This window comes from Fistularia commersonii, chromosome 29 (genome assembly GCF_037954325.1).
Source record: "Fistularia commersonii isolate RoL2024-O1a breed Wild chromosome 29, RoL_Fcom_v1.0, whole genome shotgun sequence".
Classification (NCBI taxonomy): domain Eukaryota; kingdom Metazoa; phylum Chordata; class Actinopteri; order Syngnathiformes; family Fistulariidae; genus Fistularia; species Fistularia commersonii.
In genome coordinates, this window is record NC_141312.1 from 10,001 (window position 1) to 15,539 (window position 5,539).

At 45.6% G+C, this 5,539-nt stretch overlaps 1 pseudogene; it reads left to right on the forward strand.

Annotated features, from left to right (window-relative positions):
* LOC147216477 (uncharacterized) overlaps nt 1–1,431 on the forward strand; it is a 2,850-nt pseudogene extending 1,419 nt beyond the window's left edge.
* Nucleotides 1,432–5,539: the final 4,108 nt, after the last annotated feature.

The window sequence follows — 5,539 nt, forward strand, 5'->3', positions numbered from 1 at the left end:
GTGGGCCCGAATGAGCTTCAAACCTGCAAGTTCGATGGTGCTCAGGGAAGGGAAGGTAGAAGACAAGTTTCGCTTCAACATCGCAGGTGCAGCTATCCCTACAATCTCAGAGAGGCCAGTCAAGAGTCTGGGCAAGATGTTTGACAGCTCTCTCAAAGATGCAGCATCCATCCAGACAGCTTGTGGTGAGTTGGATGTCTGGTTGAAGTCTGTGGACAAGTCCGGTCTACCTGGAAAATCCAAGGCTTGGGTCTACCAGCCCGGCATCCTCCCCAGGATCCTGTGGCCGCTCCTCATCTATGCCGTCCCACTCTCCACAGTAGAAACCCTAGAGAGGAAAGTCAGTAGCCACCTCCGCAGATGGATGGGGTTACCAAAGAGCCTGAGCAGCATTGCTCTCTATAGGCGCAACAACAAACTGCAGCTGCCCTTCAAGTCCTTGGAGAAGGAGTTCAAGGTAACCAGAGCCAGAGAGGTGGTGCTGTACAGGGATTCCAGCGATCCGAAGGTGGCTAATGCTGGAATCCAGGTAAGGACGGACAGAAAGTGGAAGGCAGAAGAGGCCGTACAAATAGGAGGAATCGAGATCTTGCAAGGTGGTGGGCATGAGACAGCAGGGAGCCTGGACAAGATGGGTAAATGCCCTTGAGAGGAAAGTTACCTGGACGGAGATCTGGAAAGCTGAGCATCATAGCATCAAATTTCTTGTCCAGGTAGTGTATGATGTGCTGCCTAGTCCATCGAACCTGCATACTTGGGGCTTAGCAGAGTCGCCAGCCTGCCCATTGCGTTCCAAGAGAGGCACCTTAGAACAGGTCCTAAGCTGCTGCACCACGGCATTAGGAGAAGGGCGCTACCGATGGAGGCATGACCAAGTCCTGAAGACCATCGCTGAGGCACTCAGCACAGGGTTGGTTTGGGCAAAGCAGTTCCGCCCTGCCAAGAACTCCATTGGCTTTGTCAGGGCTGGGGAGCAGGCGGCCACAGCTAAAAGAACACCAGCAGGCATCCTGACATCTGCAAGAGACGAGCAGCTGCTAGTGGACCTTGAAAAACAGCTTAAGTTCCCTTGCCATATTGCAACCACCACCCTCCGTCCTGACATTGTCCTTGTATCAGAGGCCACCAAGCAAGTGATAATGCTGAAGTTGACCGTCCCATGGGAAGACTGCCTGGAAGAGGCTTTGGAGAGGAAGCTCTCCAAGTACACGGGACTGGTCAATGAGTGCCAGCAAGCAGGATGGAGGGCAAAATGCCTTCCAGTGGAAGTGGGCTGCAGGGGCTTTGCGGCCCGGTCCTATGCCTATGGGTTGTCTGGGCATCGTCAGGCAGCATAAGAGAAGAGCCATCCGCAATACCACCGAAGCTGCAGAGAGGGCCTCAAGATGGCTGTGGCTCAAGAGAGGAGAGCCATGGAGTCATGGTAGCTAGCATGCCAACTGGACACAAGCCAGGGTCTGATCAGCCCTGGCTGGGTCACCTGGATGAGGGTGTATGATGTTAAAAAGACTCGAAATACCCAATAATTCTAGGGATATCACTGAGGATGTGTCCATGTGCATTAGTATATGTATTTACACAAAGCAGCATGGAAGAAGAGCAGACCCATTCGGTCTAAGGGCTTTGCATTCTCTCCGAGAGGAAAACTTAGAGAAACTTCAACAGACTTTATGGAGTCCCAGGGCCTGGAAAGTCAGAGGGGTACCAGGGCCATGGGGAGCTTTTATGGCCCTAGTAAACCAGATGCAGCGGAATTACAAGCATAAAGGGAGGGGGAAATACTCTCATTACTCACATGTATGTAGCGCTTCTCTAACCCTGTTATAAGGTTAGCTCCCTGGGTCGATAACTATTCCCCTTTTTGTCGTAAAATGTATTTACCTCTTCTTATCTGATACTTCAAAGATCACATACTACTTCTAGAAAACAAATCACCAACGCACTTTACAAAAATAAGTTGTAATTTATTAAAAAGAAATAAGAATGCGTCAGAAAAATACAAATGAAATTATGAACCTTGTTCACACCGGTTTCTCAAATCCAGAATCAGACTGGTACTCACAATCAAGAGGCTGTCACCCTGTGACTCACTGGCTCTTAATGTATAAAATAAGAGCCAGTGAGCCAAAAAAAACGTACATGCCCTTTAATTCGGTTGGTAGGAGAAAAATAAGAGGCGAATTCTCCCTCTTTGAGCAGAGTCAGTAAACAAAATGAAGCGGAGTACTCACTCTTTGAGAAGAATCAATGTCAGCGTTCCTTATTCCACCTCCTGACAGTTTAACTGGAGGAGTCGGCTGAGGCGGCGGGCGGGATGGGATGGTCGCCGTTTCCTTCGTCGCCAGAGGAGCAACCAGGCTTTTCCTGGTCGCCTGGAGCGCTATCTGGGCTGCCGTGGATTGTCGTCCGCGGTTAGCGATCCGGTTAGCTTAGCCCGCTAACTAACATGACGGCAAAGTCCTTCTTTGGCGTCGTCAGAGTTTGTTTTTTTCTTGTCGCGCCGCAGTCCAGTCACTGTAGCAGGTACAGTGTTTCACCGCTCGGCGCTTTACATCAAGCAGAACCTGAACTTTTTCAGTCCAGAAAGTTCAGCATGTGCAGCTCTCCTGCTCCTCCTCGTCTCTCCCTTACACCTAAACCAGGTTGCACCTCAACCAGGTTGTACCTCACCCTGCCTTACTCCCGCCCCCCAGCCAACTGGAAACAGAAAACTGACGAGACGATTCAACGCCCAATCACAGGTTGCAAAAGAAACCCTGCTAGTTGCATACTCCACCACAAGAAGCTTTGATTGGTACAAAACAGCAACAACAGATAATACAAATCTCTACAGCAAAATTACTTTTGACATGAACAAAACAGTAGAATCTAAAAATACTGAAATTCCTTGAAACCAAAACAAAAATATATGATTAAAGAAACACCAAATTTCCCAGGGGTTACATGTACAACTCTGGATCTCCAGGGACTCCACGCCAACGTTCCGGGAATCCTCGTCTAAAGTCATTGCATTATTGCTGGCCTGGAATTCCCCCCCCCCCCCCCCATGTGCATGTCTGAAGCTCCCGGAGCTCCTCGCCGACATCCCGGGGATCCGTGTCCGAAAAAAGTGCATCATCGCTGGGATAGGGCTGGACATCCCCCCCCCCCACACACACACACACACACACACACACGCGTTACTCCCACCTTAACTCCCACACTCATTCTCATATGCATGTCTGAAGCTCACGGAGCTCCACGCCGATGGCACGAGGATCCGTGCCAGAAGAAAGTGCATCATCGTTGGGCAAGGGCTAGGCTCCCAGTGGCATAAACCAACCGCTAACATATTCTACATTACCTGTCCAGGGTAACCCTAATCCTCATCCTCAGTCTTACACCAACCCCTAACCCTCGTGATTAAATTTACCCAAACATTTACTTGAACATTTTTCACATTAGTAAGCCCATGTTGTCTCTGGATTCCCTGGCTCTCATTTCGGTGGTTCTCCCGAATTGTGGCTCAATCTCCTGCCGCTGGCCGCCAGCCACCCATGTTTATTTCTTTTTTGGCAAATAAAAGCCATTAGTGTATAATTTCACCAGAAAAATGATACTGATTGTGCTACTGTTATGAGTCTGAGATCATTTCTGCCTGTCCCTCCTAGACCTCCTCTGCCTCTATCACAGTTTCTCACAGTTTCTAGCCTAAACAGTCAATAAAGAAGAGCGTTCGCAACGAGCTCAGATCTGTTCAAGGTTTGTGTCGAAGGCCAGTTTCTCCTGACTGCTGTCACAGAGTGCTTGCTCACGGGGGATGTTGGGTTTCTTTAAATCATTTTAAAGAGTGCAGTTCAGACCTGCTCCACATGGAAAGGGTCATGAGACACTTTGACGCTTTCTAAATAAAATCTGACTTGACATGATAAAAAAAAACTTTCTATATTGGTAGAAAGCAAGTCAAACAAGGACCAGGAGTTTGTTTGTTCCAGCGATTTGAAACTGTTTCTGTACATGAACATGGTAGTATCATAGAATGTAAATCATTTCTCCAGCCTGATATTGCCGTTCAAATCGTTTTCTTGTTACCGTCGCCAAAAAGGAGCATTTCGACAGGCTGGCTGAACACCTAAATTTGATTCTTTTGTATGCATTATGAACTAGAGAGGTGAACAAGATCAATGACGTTACATAAAAAGATATGAAAGTGATTTCAGGAAATTTTTTAACATAATGCTCACTACGACAGATAATGCAGATTCTGTTTACATCTGTTACAACCCATATTTACAATCTCTGACCTTAATTTCATCTGACTGGTTGGTTGCACTGTATTTAAGTTTTCCATGGGCACATTTGATTAATTTCCATGTTCTGCAAGGCTTGTCGTGCAAAGACAGACATTGATCTCAAATGTAATCGTTTTACGTATGTCCACTTGAGCTGTGCGACAGCTATAATTTTTCCAAACCATTGTAAGATTATATAATTACTTCTGAACGTGCTGCTGCTACCTCATTTAGAAATCATTACTTGCGTATTGGAACGCATGGACATGGCCACTGATTTTATCAAGTTTTTTTCTTCAATAGAGATTAAGAAGTCCATGTTTCAAAAGTGTGTCATGACCTCCAAACTTTGATCTATTGTGCAGCATTATCTTTCATTTTGACCCTCTCCCAAAAAAATTACCCAAATTGTAAATTATTACAGAGGAGCAGAAAGGGGATACTAAAACAGCCAAACAAACAATAATTTATATGATCAACTGCCCTTTTTGTGCATTAAAACAGGAAGCAAAGGAGCCCCCCCTTCTGTCTATGAACATCAAAATAACATTTATGTTTGGCTGTGTGTATGCATAGCTTTAAGCCTATCTTTCTTTTCTAGACCAAAGCTCTGCGGAGATAATCCATGAGAAACCTCATCCCTGATTTCTGGCCCACACGGATCACAACCGATCACACTTTAGACTCACAAACACGCACACCGGGGGGAAAAAAAGCAAACACACAAGCAGGAACAAATGCGATAGCAACACACGAGAGGGAAATTGGGCTTTATTTTTTTTTACTTTGATAAGAAATTTACAAAACACTTCTCCACGGATTTGAAGCGGCGCCATCATTATAAGTCTGAAGCAAGCCTGTATTTTTCTCAGAAGAGGGTCTAAGAGACAATCAAGTCTGCATAGCTTGACTTCTTTCACTTCATTTTACGCATTTTGCCTAAAGACACGTCGAAAGCAAATGGCTGAAATCTATTTTCACTCGCTTCCTCTTGATCATACATGAAACAAGGTCTTGTCAGACTGATGTTTACGTGGTTTTATTCGTGCCATTTTAGAGATGAGCTCAGAGGCTTTGACATAGTTTCTGATATTTATCCTAATTTCACTTTTTTCTTCAAAACAGAAAAAACACACACTCAAATATACACACTTGTCAAAAACTATTCATAAAGACAAGCTGCAGTCGACATTTATCATATATAATTCAGGCCATGTAGACCTTAAGGATATGAATATATGGCAAAAAATCTGGTTTTCCTTTTTTTG